Consider the following 20,018-nt stretch of genomic DNA (forward strand, 5'->3'; position numbering starts at 1 on the left):
TTTGTGGTACTTTTGTGTGTGTGTATCCCAAAGCATTTCAAGCTGTAGTTTTACTTAATGACATTCTTTTTATAGAGCATGAGAGGTAGGAAAGGGCAAGCCAGAAGCTGCAATTCATTCAAAGATTTCTTCTTGGAATAACTCTGGAAAAATAAATCTTATTTATTTCTGACACCTTGAATTGCAATTTTTACCTTGCTTTACCTTGAAGTACTTAAGTGAAAAATATAATGACTTTTTAGAGCAGGTCTAAACTGTAGAGCAGTTAATTGAATTCTCTTATTTTTAGACAGGGAACCAGAGGCAGGCTGCCCTACCTACCATTAGCGGAGCCAGGGCAAATGCTAATGGAGCCACACAGACCACACATCCAAATATGCTAAAGGCGTAATTCAGCTGTGCCTGCCTTTTCTCCTGGGGGTTTCAGCACAGTGGCTGGAGAGTGCAGGAGCCTCAGTCTCTCCAGGGCCAGCCCTGTGGCCTGTGAGCCTGTATGGTGGCATGTCTCAGCTAGGGCTGGACATGGTAGGAGGTGGAGTGGGCTGGTTCCTATCTCCAAGCCCCACTTGTCTGATGCAGGATTTCCAGGGGTTCTAAGTGCCTCTCATACCATATCCTCCCAGCAGAGGAAGGGAGGGAAGAGAGTTATCCGGGAGATTCAGTATATCCAGACATCCATTTTGTTCTTGGTTCCCAGTGGCAGAGACTGGTTCATCCTGCCATGTGCTGTCAACTCAGCATCCTCTGGCCTGGAGGCAAGTTTCACTAACAAGTCCCTCTTGTTGGTTCAGGCAGTCATCAAATTAAAAAATAAATAAATAAACAAACAAAACTTCCTTATGAGATTTAAACTAAAAAAGTTGCATTTTGAGTGTTGTTTTGTGTAGCACCCCTTACAGGGTGTGGCCCAGGAGAAGGGCCCATCTGATCGAGGGGTAAGAGAGGTTGAGGAGTTGGACAACATTACACACCTAACTAGTGCTGCAAACATGGTAATATCTTCTTCAGAAACTATACATTTGTTTAATCTACCCTATAATTTAGAAACATGCTTGCTTTTGATAGAGTGCAAAGAAAGGGGGAGAATGCAAAGGCAGAAATCATATAAATGGTGTATTATTCACATCATCATTATCCCGTCTCAAATTTCCTTTGTGTGCTGAATAAGGAAACCTTGAAACTCACATGTACATCGTGACTTTGAAAGAAAGAAAAGCTATCAAAACACTCTTCTGTGAGACATTTTCCATTTCTTAGGGAATTCAGGTGTGTGAATCACTTCCTTCTGTCCTGTCATAGAAAAAAAGAAAGCAACGTGACTTTATAGTTCAGCTGAGGAGGCCAAGGCTGGCGTTTTTCAGGGAAGATTGCTTATCATGGGGCAAAGCTGTGCTCTGAAATGGATTTCTACATAGACCTTACAGGAACAGTTTGCAGATGTGGACGGCATTCCCAAGAAAAGATTTTTACAGTGACTGACATCTTCCAAACCTTCCCAGAAAAAGGAAAACGTGTCCTTTCCCAATTTCACGTAAGCTTTCTCCATGATCAAAAGACAGATTTATCCATGGTGGCACCTGAAAAATAAATTTTTTTAACAAGTTTGCTTCACAGCAAAGATGAAAGTACAAGCAAGTATTAGACAGGCCAACTGGAAGGGCTCGAGTATGGAGGCTTTTTGTTTCTTCTTGCGATAAACACATGTGGAGTCCAGGAAGGGTGATGCCGTCATCTGGTGGCGTGAGGGAAATCTCCACTGACACTGGAAAAATACCAGATCAATGAAATATAAAATGTAGCATTAGATATACGCAAGTATTCTGTGAGTTTGGGAGTCTATTGATGGGAATACAACCTTAACTCTTGTTGGTCTCAAGGATGTGGGAGTGGGCAGAATGGCTTAGGCTGGGAAGTAACAAGCTGAGTTGGTTTTTGACTCAAAAACTGCACTTGGCTGTCCTGTGAGAGGTCAGTGGAAGAGCTATATGAGAGATATACAGGTTCTCCTGTAGAATTTACGTGTTGACTCGCCTTGATGTTTTTACCAACATGTGTTGGTTGTTCATTTAGCACTTGTGACATATGTCTGTTTTTGCACTGATTAGAAGGATTATGCTTTTTTACAAGTCTGGTTGTATCTCTGGCCTGTGAGCTTTTTAGGGCAGTACTTAAGTCATTTACAATATTTCTCTCTAAAACTAATGAAACTTTGGAAAAGTTGTTACTCAGAGTTTGGTTGCATGGAACCAGAAGATAAGGTCTCCCTCTATGGGAAGATCAGACTTGCTTCCATATTCTTACCACCAGGGGTCTAAAAAATGCCTAAAAAAAAAAAAATAGGCCCTAGGACTTGAGAAGCTATTAGCAAAAACTTGGCATTCAGCACGTGGGATCTGAAACAACTCCCAAAGCACACCATTTTAACGGAGGTTGAAGGTTCTAAAAAAAATAATGAGGATTCCTTCCTCCATAGAGAAGTCGTTGTCCTTTATAAAGAAAAAAATATTGGAGTGGAATCCATGCAAGAGCATTTGCTGTTCCCATGGAAACAGTCTGCTCAGCAGATGGCCTTCACACTTAAAAGACTTAATAGTCTCAGGATTGGAAATTATCATCCTGAAACAGAGAGGAAGAAAAGTTGATTTTCTGGGTATGTGCCCTTTAAAAGGGGATGGCTTCTTAAGTGATACTTGAAAAAAAAAAAAGTGTGACAGTGTTATCTGAAGCTCTGACTTTACCTGTAGTAGCCCTCTACTACTGTAATATGTACTAATTAACCAAGGATTTTTTTTAGTAAGGAGATATTAGTGAACTAAGATCATCAGGAAAGATTTCCATAAGGATAAATTCCACTTTATATTCTTTTATGCTTTGTTCTTCCCACCTAGATTACTTTTTCTCCAGCTATCTTTAATCAGCGAATGTTGGCACATTAGTTGGTCACGCCAGTTGTCTTTCAGATCCCAGCTTTGTGGTTCCTTCCACAGGGGAGTCTTCCTTGAATTCCCAGATTCACTTTGATTCTCCTTTTCAAGCAGTATTATATCATCTTATAGCAGGACTTGCAAACTGGTATGTCTGTAGGAGGTAAGTCTGTGATGTAAAGAATGAAAGGGACTGTTGATAGCAGAACCTTCTATGATGATGGAACTGTTCTATATCTGCCTGGTTTATGATGGTAGCTACTAGCAACATGTGGCTACTGAGCCCTTAATGTGGCTACTGTAACTGTGGACCTAAATGATTTGTTGCAATTTACATTTTAATTAATTAAAAGTTAAATTCAGATAATCGTATATGGCCAGTAGCTCAGATCAGTAGAAAGGAATAGCAGCATAAATATGACAAATGATGATAGAACTTGGGCTCAGCACCAGGGAGGCATAAAGGAGTGCTGAGGACTACAGAAAACCCAGAAACCATATGCCATATCAAAAAAGGACAGCTCTTCCTCAGTTCTAGCCAGTTTTTAAGAGTAGCAGAAAATCCTTGTTTTACTGTGAAATTTCCTTATTAGTATTATTATTTTTTAAGTTGGCAACTATCTGAAATTCTTGTTCAATTATTGCCCAGGTGTAGCCATTTTGTGGAGAAGGCAATGGCACCCCATTCCAGTACTCTTGCCTGGAAAATCCCATGGATGGAGAAGCCTGGTAGGCTGCAGTCCGTGGGGTCGCACAGAGTCGGACATGACTGAAGTGACTTAGCAGCAGCAGCCGCAGCCATTTTGTGACTTCTACTGTCTTTCCTCCATAGCAAGTATCATTACTAGAATTGCTAATATAATTATTTAATAACATCTCTCCAATACAATGTAAGCTCCATGCAGAGAGAAGCCATGCCTGTCTTGTTCACTCAGTTCAGTTCAGTCGCTCAGTCGTGTCCGACTCTCTGTGACCCCATGAATCGCAGCACGCCAGGCCTCCCTGTCCATCACCAACTCCCGGAGTTCACTCAGACTCACGTCCATCGAGTCAGTGATGCCATCCAGCCATCTCATCCTCCGTTGTCCCCTTCTCCTCCTGCCCCCAATCCCTCCCAGCATCAGAGTCTTTCCCAATGAGTCAACTCTTCTCATGAGGTGGCCAAAGTACTGGAGTTTCAGCTTTAGCATCATTCCTTCCAAAGAAATCCCAGGGCTGATCTCCTTCAGAATGGACTGGTTGGATCTCCTTGCAGTCCAAGGGACTCTCAAGAGTCTTTTCCAATACCACAATTCAAAAGCATCAATTCTTTGGCTCTCAGCCTTCTTCACAGTCCAACTCTCACATCCATACATGACCACTGGAAAAACCATAGCCTTGACTAGACGGACTTTGTTGGCAAAGTAATGTCTCTGCTTTTGAATATGCTATCTAGGTTGGTCATAACTTTTCTTCCAAGGAGTAAGTGTCTTTTAATTTCATGGGTGCAATCACCATCTGCAGTGATTTTGGAGCCCCCAAAAATAAAGTCTGACACTGTTTCCACTGTTTCCCCATCTATTTCCCATGAAGTGATGGGACCAGATGCCATGATCTTCGTTTTCTGAATGTTGAGCTTTAAGCCAAGTTTTTCACTCTCCACTTTCACTTTCATCAAGAGGCTTTTTAGTTCCTCTTCACTTTCTGCCATAAGGGTGGTGTCATCTGCATATCTGAGGTTATTGATATTTCTCCCGGCAATCTTGATTCCAGCTTGTGTTTCTTCCAGTCCAGTGTTTCTCATGATGTACTCTGCATATAAGTTAAATAAGCAGGGTGACAATATACAGCCTTGACGTACTCCTTTTCCTATTTGAAACCAGTCTGTTGTTCCATATCCAGTTCTAACTGCTGTTTCCTGACCTGCATACAGGTTTCTCAAGAGGCAGGTCAGGTGGTCTGGTATTCCCATCTCTTTCAGAATTTTCCACAGTTTATTGTGATCCACACAGTCAAAGGCTTTGGCATAGTCATAAAGCAGAAATAGATGTTTTTCTGGAACTCTCTTGCTGACTAGTCTTGTTCACTATTACAACTCAATACTGAGCTTGGTATTGAGCAGATACAAAGTGATATTTCTTGAATGCATAAGGTAAAAATAAATTAAAGGAGGTGGGAGAAAGCCAAATGTAAGTACTAAGAGTCAGGAAATTTAACTTTTGGATGAAATCCAGCTTGCTTTCCTTCATGGATAAGCAGATGCCTGGATGGAAGAAACTCTTCTGGATATAACTCAGTACATGATAGGTTTAGGGAAAGAGACCAGATCTTACAAGAACACAGTGTGTGGCCTTGAATATGCTTGGTTCCCTGAGAAGGGAGAGAGGTGGCATACACTCAAGGGTTTTGGACAGAAAAGACTTTGTGAAACAGTTGTTCCACTGTAAACTCTAAAGAAGATCAGGAAGAATCAATTGTTCAAGACAATGGGGAAAAATGCTGCTTCTTCTTGTCATAGTACCTGTATCCCAACAGAAAGTCTGTCTTAATGCACTAAACCACCAGAATATCCTAGAAATTCCAAGGTTTATAGTCTAAAAATGAAGAGCTGTGTGTCAAGACCTTTGATGTCAGTTATAGTCTATCTCATGAAATTACATTTTTGGTGTGTTGGTATAAGACTTACGATATTTAACTGAATTAAATTCTCTGCCCTCCAGTTACCCAACTGAGTGTGTGTGTGTGTGTGTGTGTGTGTAAACACACTCACAGTAAGGTATCCTCTTCAGTAGTGTGTGTCATTTTACTTTAAATCATACTTGGCTATTAGGACAGTTGCTTTGAATAGAACAAATCATTTGAGATGTTCAGTACATGAGAAGTTATTCCAACAAAAGAATAAAAGTGTTTATTTTCATGCAGTTACTCTTTGCCTTGTCTATAGGTGAGTTTTCACAGTAATTCTCTAAGATATAGAACTATAATAGATCCTCATTTCTGTTGATGCTGTTGTTAGTATTCTTATAGGGAAGGAAGTACATTTAAAACCATTTGTAGGCAAAAATGGAGAAGGAAATGGCAACCCACTCCAGTGTTCTTGCCTGGAGAATCCTAGGGATGGGGAAGCCTGGTGTGCTGCCGTCTCTGGGGTCGCATAGAGTCGGACACGACTGAAGCGACTTAGTAGTAGTAGGCAAAATAATGCCCCCCAACAAAGATGTGGACAGTCTAATCCTCTGATACCTCTGAGAGTGTTGCTTTTACATGGCAAAAGGGTCTTGCAGATGTCTCCGAATTAAGGATTTTGAGATAGGGTGATTATCCTGGATGATCTAGGTAAGCCTAGTTCAGTTCTGTTCAGTCGCTCAGTCGTGTCCGACTCTTTGCACCCCCATGAATCGCAGCATGCCAGGCCTCCCTGTCCATCACCAACTCCCGGAGTTTACTCGAACTCATGTCCATTGAGTCGGTGATGCCATCCAACCATCTCATCTTCTGTCCCCTTCTCCTCCTGTCTCCAGTCCCTCCCAGCATCAGGGTCTTTTCCAATGAGTCAACTCTTCACATGGGATGGCTAAAGTATTAGAGTTTCAGTCTTAGCATCAGTCCTTCCAGTGAACACCCAGGACTGATCTCCTTTAGGATGAACTGGTTGGACCTCCTTGCAGTCCAAGGAACTCTCAAGAGTCTTTTCCAACACCAAGGTAATCACAAAAATGTTTGTAAGTGAGAGAGAGAGGCAAGAGAGTTAGACTCAGAGAAGGAGATGTGGTGATAGAGGAGGATATTAGAGTAACGTGATTACTGGCTTTGGAGATGAAATGTGCCCAGGCAGCCTCTAAATGCTTGGAAAGCAGAGGCGAGGAGTCTCCCCTAGAGCCTTCAGCAATCCTGCTGACACCTTTCTTATAATCTCCGAGATCCATTTGGGACTTCTTGTCTCTAGAACTATAAGATAGAAGATTTGTGTTGTTTTAAGCCATTAAGTTTGTGGTGATTTGTAAACACATCAGTGGGAAATTATTCAGCACTAAACCATTGAAAGAAATGATGTCTGTTTACAAATGAGGACTTTATTTTCCACATGTGGTCAGATAAATGAATTCATTTATTTAGTAATGTTGAGCACCTACTATGAGGAGGACATTCTTCTAGCCACTGGGGATTCAGTGGTGAGCAAACCTCATCACGCTTCCTGCTATGAGAGAGCTGTGTACTGTGGAGACAGACATTAAACAACTACACACACAAGTATTTAGTTGCACAGGAGGCGTTTTAAGTAGAAGGGCAAATGCACAGTCTGAAGAAGTGGTCAAGGAGGGCTTTCCTGAGGAAGTGATTTTAGAGTTAAGCTCCGTATGCTAACTGGGAATTACAAGGAAAGGGAGTTGATGGGGAAGAGCATTCATGACAGCAGGAACAGCATGTGTGAGAGCCCAAGGCAGAAGTCTCTAGCATCCCTGAGGAACTAAAGCATTCTGGGGGGATAGAAGGGAAGGTGCAGGATTGAGCCTAGCAGGGCGGGCCTTGGATGACAACACATGGATGCAAAAGAAAGGTTTGGCTGGGAAGGAATCGAGCATTGTAGTAGTGTAGAAGTATCATTTTGCCTGTGATGTGAAGAGGGATTGAATTTAGGTGAGAATAAATGAGAAGAAGAGTGACCACACATCATTCAAATTGGAATATTTCTGAGAGCGAGAGGAGGGGCTTTTATACTCACCGGGTCAATCTTTACTCTGACTGTCCCCAGCATACTGGACATAGGAAACTGTTGTAGTCCCAAAGTGAATAAGAGAGTAGTCGCCTGGGCCACGTGGTAACTGTGAAGATGGCCCCTTGAGAACCACGTTATAATGTACTTTCTTTTTCTCTTGGCCCTTGATGCTCATTTCTTACTGGACTAAAATTTTTAAATAAATACTTTCAAACAGGTCCAATTGCTTTGTATGTTGGCCTCTGTAAGCAGGCTTGATGCTTTCCACTACAACTGGCTCGTTTGTCCTGCTAGAACAGAATCCGTGGATCTTACCTCTGAAGAGATACCCTGTGCAAGCCAACTCAAGTGGAAACAAAGGCACGTACCATAGAACTTGACACTTGGATTTGCCTGGACTTGAACTGCAATTTCTTTAGCTTCAAGCTTTTATTGCATTCCTACTGATCGCTGCTGTTCAGTCCCTAAGTTGTGTCCAACTCTTTGCAACTTCATGGACTGTAGCATGCTGGTCTCTTCTGTCCTCCACTGTCTCCTGGAGTTTGTTCAGATTCGTCGATTTGAGTCGGTGATGCTATCTAACCATTTCATCATCTGTTAGCCCTTCTCATTTTGCCATCAGTTTTCCCAACATCAGAGTCTTTTCCAGTGAGTCAGCTCCTTGCATCAAATGTCCAAGTATTGGAGCTTCAGCAGTAGTCCTTCCAATGCATATTCAGGGTTGATTTCCTTTAGGATTGACTGATTTGATCTCCTTGCAGTCCATGGTCTCTCATTAGAGAATATTAAACAGTTTGCTGGTTTCTTGCAGTGATTATCAATAGGGTTTGTTGTATTAGAATCCTTTGTTAAGGTAGCACTTAAAGCCTCAACTAGGAATAATTCCCCAACTCCTGCCTAGTACCTGGTTATGAGGAACAAGTAAGAATATTTGCAATCAAACATTTGTTTTCTGTCATTACCCTTCCTATCATATTGTGTAACCCTCAGGAAAGTTTTCGTACTTGACATTGGTATTACTCTCTTTATGCCTAAATTCTGTATTCTGACAGGAATGCTCTGTTTCCTGTATAGAGTAAAGCTTTATCCATTTACTGCTTGTTAACAGTGCTGTGAAGGCTACGTTCTTATCGGTTGCCTTTGGGGGTCTCCCTCCCACTTTAATAGCCTCACCCTTGGCTATACTCCCAAGAGCACCTTCCACTTTTGACACTTTTTACAGCCTTCCCCCCAAATTCCCTGCACTGTTTTCTGTTTCTGAAACTTGGTGTCTTCTATATTTCTACCTGGGATGCCCTTCCATTCTTACAAGTCCTTCTTAGGACTGATTTCCCCCGTGTAATGGCCTGTTTTACCTCTGTGTTTAGTATGATATATGTATTTCTGTTACAACACTGAGCAGCTCATGCCATAGACATCGCTGTGTCAGGGGATAAGTGGATGGTATAGTTTATTACAACAGTGCCTTGTCCAGAATATGCTTTCACTAAATATTTACTTCATTAAATTATGAATGCAAACTTGGCTGAATAGATGACATAATTCTGAATTTTTATTTAATATTGTAGAGTAATTTATATTTAATAATTTAGAACAATTATTTAATAATGTAGAACATAATGAAAATGTAGTATTTAATAATGAAAATAATGAAATATATAATGAAAATATAAAATAGAAAATAATATAGTATTTAATAGTGTAGAACAATTTTAACTGAACTTTCCTTTTCTTATTAGTCCTCAATTGTGGTATAGTTTTTAAAAGGAGTAGTGAGATTTATTAGAAATTTTTTCCCCACAGTTTGGCTGGGCTCTCTTTTTTCTGAATTACTTAGGTTTTGCTGTAGCTGATTTCATATGGCCTTTGGTTATGTCAAAGTTTGACAGTGTTGCTATGAAGTAATTGTTGAATTTATTTTTGAGTGTCTTTACTTCATATCCTCTGGCTTCTCTTAAGCTTTCCTTTTAGGGAAGGCTTTCAGAAGTGTGTGGTTTGGTGTCCATGAATTCCTGGAAGTTCTGGATGGTTGGAAAATGATTCACACAGTAAATATCTAGGGCTGGATTTGCAAATCATATGGTAAAATCTTGCAGGCGCTGTTGACCATCAATCATTGCCCTGCTGGAAGTAAATAAAAGAGATTAGTGTCCATACAAATCTTCTCAGCTATGCCTTTGACATAAGGACATTCTTGAGAGCACTAGTTGTCAAAATGTGGTCTTCAGATAAGCAGCATTGGTATCAGTTAAGAACTTGTTAGGAATTCAAAGTTTCTGGCCCACCCCAGACCTACTGAATGAGAAACTCTGAGGCTGGGCTTATCAGTCCATGTTTAACAAGTCCTCTAGTTTAATATTCTGATTCACACTAAAGCTGGAAAACCAGTGCTTAAGAAGATAGGGGGAAAAATATTAGAATCATGGCTTAAAATCATACCTCCTTCTCTTCTCTCCAAAGTATAAACTTCCAGTCCAAGAAAAATACTTCCTTCCAAGAAAATCTTTGAAAAACTACTGAAGATAGTAGAGGGGACTAGAGATGTTACCTAGAGTTCTCTCTCAGGACTTTGTACAATAAGTACATGTACTATTATTTATATATATATCACCAAACCTTTGAAGATGGCCATAGGGGTTGCCAGCTTTAATTTTTCCAACTTAGGAAATTGAAAAATAAAATCCTAGCTATCATCAACTAATTTTCAGTGTCAGACTTTTTTTCTTTTCTCAACACTCAGTCCCTAGGTGAGCTCGTTCAGTTTATGAGTTTAGATACCATCTGTTTATTGATGATTCTCAAATTTATATTTTTGACCTCAGCATCATGTTTGAATTCTAGAATCATCTGTGCAATTGCTACTCCACCTCTCTGCTTATATATCTCACAGGCATTGTAAATGCAATAAGTGCAACCTAGATTCGTAATTCCTCCCATCCCCTTGGTCTTTCAATGTTTCCCACCTGATGTTCAAGACGGAAATCTTTCCATTACCTTGGCCTCTCTCTTACATCTTACATCCACATGCACAAATTTAGTGGTTCTCCTTTAGTTATAATCTAGAATTCAACCTTTCTTTCCTTTTTTTCTTTAACCACCTCAGCTGCCATAGTCCTAGCCTAAACCAGCATGATCATCTCTCACCCAAATCATTCATAACCTCCTGATTGCTTTCCATGTTTCTTGCCTCTTACAAACTGTTCTCAACACAGCTCAAGAATGATCTTTTTAAAAATGAGGCTATGTCCCTCCTTTGCTTAGAACTCTCTTGTGGCTCCCATCTCATTTAGAATGAAAGCCAAGAGTCCTTCACCAGTAATAAATCATGTGGATATCATATCATCACCTGATAGAATGTGATGACAAGGGCACTTCATCTCTGTGGTATTTTCCCCCAAAACCATAACTCTAGACTAAACACAAGGAAAACATCAGAGAAACCCATGTTGAGGGATAATCTACAAAATACCTGATCAGTATTCTTTACACTGCAAGGGCGTGACAAACAAGGCAGGACCGAGAGGCTGTCACAGGACAGAAGGGACTACGGAGACACATCTAAATGCAGTGTGGTGTCCAGGATTGGATCCTGGACAGAAAAAGACAGTAGTGGGAGAAGTGGTGAAACATGAATAAAATCTGGAGTTTAATTAATTCTATTGTACTAATGCTGTTTTCTGCTTTTGACAACTGTCCATAGTTATGTGAGATGTTTCCTATTTGGGAAAACTGAACAATCTGCTCTCTGAACTAGCTTTAATTATTGTACAAATCCAAAGTATTGCAAGATGAAAATTTTCTAAAAACAAAAAAAGTCCATATAGTGTCCAGCCATGTGCTATGTAATCTGGTTCTGGTAAATGCCCTAACCTTATATTCTGTTACTTACTCACTTTAACTATACTAAACTCTTTCTTGGATACATCGCATTTGTTTTTGCTTCTGGGCCTTTGTGTTTACTGTGTCTTTTGTGTGGAATACTTTTTCTTCAGTGCATGGCTAACTCCTTCACCTCCTTTGGGTATTTACTCAAGTGCTGTAGCATGAGGAAGTGCTTCCTTGATCCTTTCCCTCCCCCTGTTGTAGTCTCTATTATCTTTTCATGCTTTATTTTTCCTTGTCGACTTCTGTGTATGTGTTTATTGTCTGTCTTCTTCCAGTAGAATGTAAGCTTCATGGAGCAGAAAACTGTTTTATTTACTTTAACTGTATCCCCTGAATAATACATGACATATAGAGAGGAGTTACTATTGTTGAAGGAATGATGAAATTTCTAAAGAATTTAAAGTGAGCATCCAGTTTCAGAAGGAGGAACTGTTGTTGTTGCTTAGTTACCCAGTCATGTCCGACTCTTTTGTAATCTCATGGATTGGGATTCTCCAGGCAAGAATATTGGAGTGGGTTGCCATTTCCATCTCCAGGGGATCTTCCTAACACAAGGATCGAACCCACATCTCCTGCATTGCAGGTAGATTCTTCACCGCTGAGCCAGCCATAGTCCTTTAAATGGAATGAATTTAGCTTTATGAAAAACTTAAAAAACTTAACTTTTTTGGTTTCTTTTGCTATGCACTATTGAAAACTTGATGACTGACAGGTAGTGGCCTACCAGCTGGGATTTTAGAGCCATTAGGCTAGATCATTCTCCCTTCAAATGAAGGTAGTGTTTTAATTATTCTAAATGCATGCTATTCAATATAGTACACAGTATCCATATGAGACTGTTTACATTTAAATTAATTAAAGTTAAGAAAAATTAAAAATTCTGTTTCTCCATTGGACTAGCCATATTACTGGTATTCAAGAGCTACATGAGGCTAGTAACTATTGTAGTAGACAGCACAACCAACTATAGAGCATTTCCATAGTCACCAAATGTATTGGCAGCACAATTCTAGACAGATAAGTCTGTTTTAGTACCTTCAGATAATAAATATCAAATGATAACAGTAGCATCCATAACTTACTGGCATTTACTCTGTGGCATGCACTGTGCTTTCCAAGTATTGTCTCAATTCCCAGATCACTGGGAGATATACTATTTTTGTTTTATAGATGAGAGAATTGAAGGTCAAGGAGAAGTTTCCTGAGGTCACATACCTGGTCAGCCAGGTTTCAAACTCAAGGCAGCTGCCAAAGTAAGGCCTGTGAGCCCTGCGTTTCAGAGAAGCAGCGCTTACCACCATGGTGTGTCTTCAGATGACCATCTCTCATTGTCAGGCAGCAAGGTTATCAGGGTATATTTGTTTCTTCCAATCTTTCCAATTTCATTGATGAACTCCAACTTTATATTTTATCCCTAAAACCCTCCTCTCCATTCTGATTTTGTGCATACCTTTCCAGATGCTTTCAAATTCCCCAGTGTAAAGGATGGTTGCAAGCACTTACTGGTGGTGGGTAGGGTTCTCTTTGTGATGTGATAAAGGATGGCAGAGCCATATCATGGCCCTGACCATTTCACTTTCACTTTTTGTCTTTGAGTTGCTCATTGAGTGTTATGTGGACAAAGGCCCAGGCATCAACAGAGCTGATACATACACATAGCTCCTCTGGAATGGAGGCCATTGGAGTATAGGTGGATGCTTTCTGAAAGATAAAAAGAGAGAAATTCTAGATTGTTAAGAGAAACCTCCCTGAGAGAGACCCTGCTTGATTTGGCAACCGAAGAGATAATTTTTTTAGAATGATTTTCCTTTCTTATTTAAGCATTCTATATTTTTTAAGAGAACAGCTAATGGTGGCGATTGACTGCTAAAATTCAACCTGTCAGACCTGGCCTATTTGTCTGTGACTCATATAGAGAAATATGTTAATGCAGATAAATGTGTCATAACTGTAACCCATGCATAATTGCCTCAAGTTCAACCACTTTACTTTGTTCTGATTGGCTGCCTTGTGCTTGAATATTCTGATCAGACTTGCAATATATATATACCATGTGCCTAGTTGGTTGAAGGAATGCCACAAGGTGGCAGCTTGTAGATAGGTCTTGGGTAATGGGTTAGTTTTTGACAGGAAGAGATGAATTGGTGGGGCATTCCTAAGAGAAGAGTATGCACACAGGTGAAGGGTTTGGGAAATCTGTTATATATTAGGAAAAAAAATGCTCAGTTCAGTGATTGAAGTGTGAGAGACAGTTTTTGAAGATAGATTTGGGGTCAGGACAGGAAGGGCTTTGAATGCTGAGTGAAATAATTTTTTCTTCATATACGAGGAGTCATGCAAGGTATTAAAGCACTGTGCTTTAGAGAGCTAAATTTGAATTTAGAGTAGAAGCAGTAAATATGTATATAGAAAAGTGTTAACGACATGAACCCTGGGATTGCACTTTCCTGTTTTGAATTCCAAGTGATTTGAGTATGCTTAAGCCTCAGTTTCTACATCTATAAAATGAGGGTAATAATAGTTTCTACTTTTTAGAGTTACTGTGAGGATTAAGAGACGATAAACAAAGCACATGGCATGGTGCTTTCCTTAACACGTGACACATGTTGTTATTACCTTACTTTTAATTTTATTATTTTCACTTGGGTGAAATATGCCTAAAAGCTATTATAATAATCTATATGAGAGGTAGTACATATCTTGGAAATGCTGGGAGGAATGGCAAAGAACATATAAATGCCGTTAGCAGCAGCAGCAGCAGCAGTATTAATTTTATGACACAGACTTTAGGTTAACTTTCTGTTCCTACGTTAACAATAAAATGGTTAAAAAACACAAATATTAAATATAGTTAGTTCTGTGAAGAAGATAATATTTTCTGAAATGCATAATTCTGGCATGCATAATATATGAAGTTCTTTTTTTTCCTGCTTAATGACTTTGAATTCAAGGATCCCAAGGAAATATTCTACTACTCTAAATAATTTGAAAAAATTTAAAAGCACCTTACTATAATGATATATAGATGCTGACTTGCCTCATTCAACAATACTGGGTTTGAAATGGTCTTTATCACGCTTTCAAATAGTGTTCATGAATTCACTATATCTTCAGTCATGTGAGACTGTGCGACCCCATGGCCTGCAACATGCCAGGTTCCTCTGTCCATGGAATTCTCCAGGCAAGAATACTGGAGTAGGTTGCCATGCCCTTTTCCAGAGGATCTTCCTGACCCAGGGATCAAACCTGTGTCTCTTAAGTCTCCTGCATTGCAGGCATTGTCTTTACCACTAGCGCCACCTGGGAAGCCCCTGAAGTTATTTTACAAATACAAGGGTTAGTTGCCGTCTATGGGGTTGCACAGAGTCGAACACGACTGAAGCGACGCAGCAGCAGTGTGATGAACACTATTCAAAGCAATGGAGCTTATTCTCATTTTCTGTTTATCATTGGAGATGTCTCAATCAATGTTATGTGTTCTACTTAAGTTATTAGCAAACATTATAAATGACTAGAAACCCTCTGGAAAAATTGGCAAGCACTGTCACATCTTCTTTGATTGTTTTAGCTAGTTATTGTTTTTTAGTTTTTCTTAGATGACTCTCTGAGCAAAGATATAAACCCTTCAGACTTTGTACTAAAGTATTGTACTTCTCAAGTGGTGTAGTGATAAAGAATCCACCTGCAATGCAGGAGATGCTGGTTTGATCCCTGGGTTGGGATGATTCCCTCGAGGAGGAAATGGCAACCCACTCCAGTGTTCTTGCCTGGAGAATCCCATGGACAGAGGAGCCTTGCAGGCTACAGTCTACAGGGTTGCAAAGAGTCAAACACAACTAAGCTACTAAACAACAGTTGGACACAAGTGTCCTTAGTTCTTACAGTTTGCTTTGTACTTGAAAAGTCCTAGAGGGGAACCTGGAGACCCCAATTCCATTCAGCTTGATACTCACTAACAGTGTGATTTGGGAGGCTATTGTCATGTCTCAAGCCATCTTTTTTATTTGTAAAATTGAAGATTGGCTGAAAGTAACTTCCAAGTTTTTAAAAGATGGCAGAAGCACGTTTTGCGTGTATAGCACTGTGCTTGGGTCTCGATAGAGGACAGACTTGCCCTCATGGAGTTGATAGTGCAGTGGGAGAACTGTTAAAAATAAATACATGAATATCTCTACCAGTTGTCCCGTTAAAAATACCTATTTTTACATACCTAGGCTCTAGAAAGGTGGGGGACTCTTTTGGGTCTGTTTTGTTTACTGTTGTAGTCTCAGTAAATAGAAACATTGCCTGGAACATGATAGGCACTTGGTAAGTATATTTTAAATAAATGTTAACATATATTTTAAGTATTATAACAAAATACATGAAGTCTTAAAAATGGCATTCTGTAAAGTCATGCATTAAAAGTATTAGGAACTTATGGGAAAAATAGGACTAGGTAAATCACCATTTAACTAAATAGAAATCTATGTAACTAAATAAAATTGGGAGTGTTAAATATCTGCACACATTTGTAACCAAAGCACTAACAAAAGCAATAATTGGCATCCTTCTCCCCACCCCCCACCAGGAAAACATGGACAGCTCAAGCAGGCATTTAAGTCCAGCCAGAGGCTCTTTCAGGAGACATTAGTCACAATAGCAAAAAGATACAAGCAGTGCAAGTGTCTATAGACAGGTAAATGAATAAGCTAATGTGGTATATATGTATAATGGAATGTTATTCAACCTTAAAAAGTAAGGAAGGTCTAACACAACCTGCATTGTGGGTGGACTGTGAAGTTGTTTGTTGTTGTTCAGTCATTCAGTCGTGTCCAACTCTGCGACCCCATGGATTGCAGCACACCATGTTTCCCTGTCTTTCATCTCCTGGAGCTTGCTCAAACTCATGTCGATTGAGTTGGTGATGCCATCCAATCATCTTGTCCTCTGTTGTCTTCTTCTCCCCCTGCCTTCAATCTTCCCCAAAATCAGGGTCTTTATTCCAGTGAGTCAGCTTTTCACATTAGGTGGTCAAAGTATCGGAGCTTCAACCTCACCATTAGTCCTGCCAATGAAAATTCAGGATTGATTTTCTTTAGGATAGAGTGGTTGGATCTCCTTGTAGTCCAAGGGACTCTCAAGAGTCTTCTCCAACACCACAGTTCAAAAGCATCAATTCTTTGGCACTCAGTCTTCTGTTATGGTCCAACTCTTACGTCCATACATGACTACTGTGCTCAGTGAAATAAGACAGTCACAAAAGGGCAAATACCATACGGTCTGCCTATATGAGGTACCAGAATAGTCCACTTCTCAGAGACAGAGTAGAATGATAGTTGCCATGGGCTGGAATATAAGGTTATGGGGAGTTATTACTGAAGAAGTGTGTAATTTCAATTTGGAAAAAATGAAAAATGTTTAGGAAATGGATGGTGATGATTGTTGCACTACTGTGAACGTGCTTAATGCCACTGAACTGTAGACTTAAAATGGTTAAGATGGTAAATTTTATGCTATGTGTATTTTATAAAAAAAAAAAAACTGCAAGAAAGAAAATAAAAAAAAATGTTTTCAGTCATGTAATAACCACTCAAATAAAGACATAAGATATTCCTGTCTACCACAGACCCTCGTGCACCTCCTGATTACATCCTCTCAAGTTGACCACAGTCCTGCCAGTTCTTGTAGTAATATATATATGGACTTCTATATTCTGTGTTTGGCATCTTCTCTCCTCATCATATCTATGAAATTATTCCATGTTCACATGCTTATTAGTAGTTTGTTTTATTATTGTATAATAAATCCTGTGAATATATAAACTAGCCAGCATATTAAAAAGCAGAGACACTACTTTGCCAACAAAGGTCTGTCTAGCCAAAGCTATGCTCTTTCCAGTAGTCATGTATGGATGTGAGAATTGGACTATAAAGAAAGCTGAGCACCGAAGAAATGATGGTTTTGAACTGTGGTGTTGGAGAAGACTCTTGAGAGTCCCTTGGACCACAAGGAGATCTAACCAGCCCATCCTAAAGGAAATCAGTCCTGAATATTTATTGGAAGGACTGATGCTGAAGCTGAAGTTCCAATACTTTGGCCACCTGATAACGAAGAACTGACTCATTTGAAAAGACCCTTGATGCTGGGAAAGATTGAGGGCAGGAAGAGAAGGGGATGACAGAGGATGAGATGGTTGGGTGGCATTACTGACTCAGTGGACATGAATTTGAGTAAACTCCAGGAGTTGGTGATAGGACAGGGAGGCCTGGCGTGCTGCAGTCCATGGGGTCGCAAAGAGTCAGACACGACTGAGCAACTGAACTGATACTTGTTTATCCCATCTGCTGTTGTTGACATTTAGGTTGTTTTAAGCATTTATTTTATTTCTTATTTAAGTATAGTTGATTTACAATGTTATATTAGTTTCAGGTGTACAACATTGTGATTTGATGTTTTTATAGATTATACTCCATTAAGTTATTATAAAATATTGGCTGTATTCCTTGTGCTGTATATTACATCTATTTTTTTATTATAAATAAAACTGCTCTGAATATTCTTATATATATCTTTTGGTAGACATCTTCATTCTTCTTGAGTGGGACTATTGGCTTATAAGGTGGTTTAGTAGATACTGTCAAATAGTTTTCCAGGATGATCATTCCAATTTACACTGCTGGCAACATGGTATGAATATTCCAACTGAGCCACCTCTTTATAAACAACTCTTTGTATTGTTGGTATCTGGGAAAATAAAAAAGCACAAAAAAAGAGAGATGGAGAGATTGTTTTTGGGGTGCTGAAGCAGTGAACATAGAAATAGGACAGAGTTGGTAAGATTTGTGTTAAGGAGGGCATAGGAAAAAATACTACTTGCTACAATCTGAGAGCCAGGTAAGCCTGGGGTATGACTCTGGGCAGGGAGGAGGACATGTATGAGGTTTTTTGTTTGTTTGTTTGTTAAATTTTTAAAACATAGAATTGGAAAATCTTTAATCAAGCTTTTACCCATTTCTTGTCTTTCCTATGGGAGGTTGTAAATCTACTCCTCTATTCTTACTCTCCATTGCCTCAGAAAAATTGCTTATGAACCAACCCAACTTCTACATTCTACTGAATTCTTTCATCTGTTTACCAGTCACGTCTGATCTAATTGGTTTTATGAAAACACATGTTGTAGCAGAACGCACTGTTCAGTTCAGTCGCTCAGTTGTGTCCGACTCTTGGCGACCCCATGAATCGCAGCACGCCAGGCCTCCCTGTCCATCACCAATTCCCGGAGTTCACTCAAGACTCATGTCCATCCAGTCAGTGATGCAAGCCAGCCATCTCATCCTCTGTCATCCCCTTCTCCTCCTGCCCCCAATCCCTCCCAGCATCAGAGTCTTTTTCAATGAGTCAACTCTTCGCATGAGGTGGCCAAAGTACTGGAGTTTCAGCTTTAGCATCATTCCTTCCAAAGAAATCCCAGGGCTGATCTCCTTCAGAATGGACTGGTTGGATCTCCTTGCAGTCCAAGGGACTCTCAAGAGTCTTTTCCAACACCACAGTTCCATGGTTTCAAAAAAGCATCAATTCTTCGGCACTCAGCCTTCTTCACAGTCCAACTCTCACATCCATACATGACCACTGGAAAAACCATAGCTTTGACTAGACAGACCTTTGTTGGCAAAGTGATGTCTCTGCTTTTGAATATGCTATCTAGGTTGGTCATAACTTTCCTTCCAAGGAGTAAGCATCTTTTAATTTCATGGGTGCAATCACCATCTGCAGTGATTTTGGAGCCCCCCAAAATAAAGTCTGCCACTGTTTCCCCATCTATTTCCCATGAAGTGATGGGACCAGATGCCACTGTATAGCTATGTAAACTTAAGAATGCTATGAGATGAGAGGAGCAAAGGATGTGAGGGTCCTTGTAAAGGAGTAGGTATGATGAGCCACTTGGAATCTAAGCAGGGAAAGTGAGGAAATGCCCAGAGGGCTGATGATGTGTTGGGATCCATGGGTTGGAGATCAGGATAAGGTGGAAGTAGTTGAGCAAGGAAGATGAGGATGGAAGGTGAAGTTAAAACGTAGGATGTTAGCATAAAGGTTTGATGGAGTTAGTTTTTGGGTTTACAAAGTTTTGAGGGGAATTGCAAACATGTTGCAACAGGGCAAACAAAAAGACAATTGGAGATGGAGGAAGTGAAAAGAGATCAGAGGATTTGGATGAGTCCTCCATAAGGATGTGGGGGTTACCCAAAAGCTGTTAGGAATGGTGATGGGTAAGAGAGCCTCTGGGCCTAGGACTTCTAGATGCAGTTTCTCTTCTTTCTGACCACCAGCTGGGAAGGTAGCTTGGGAGTAGGATGGAGACCCTTCTCACATACCCATAGTGCCTTCAACTGTCTTCTCATCTCTGCAAACTTTCATCTTTTCACTGGTGAAAGTCCCTGTAGAAATGCATCTGGCTTTAAAAGAAGCTTTTTGGCTGAACCCCATGGCATGTGGGACTTAGTTCCCCAACCAAGGATTGAACCCATGTCCCC

General features: G+C 40.1%; 1 protein-coding gene across 7 annotated transcripts in view; it reads left to right on the forward strand.

Annotated features, from left to right (window-relative positions):
• ERC2 (ELKS/RAB6-interacting/CAST family member 2) overlaps positions 1-20,018 on the forward strand; it is a 996,291-nt gene that overhangs the window by 229,067 nt on the left and 747,206 nt on the right. The gene's annotated exons all lie outside the window — the stretch shown is intronic.

The sequence above is a fragment of the Capra hircus genome, chromosome 22 (genome assembly GCF_001704415.2).
Source record: "Capra hircus breed San Clemente chromosome 22, ASM170441v1, whole genome shotgun sequence".
Taxonomy (NCBI): domain Eukaryota; kingdom Metazoa; phylum Chordata; class Mammalia; order Artiodactyla; family Bovidae; genus Capra; species Capra hircus.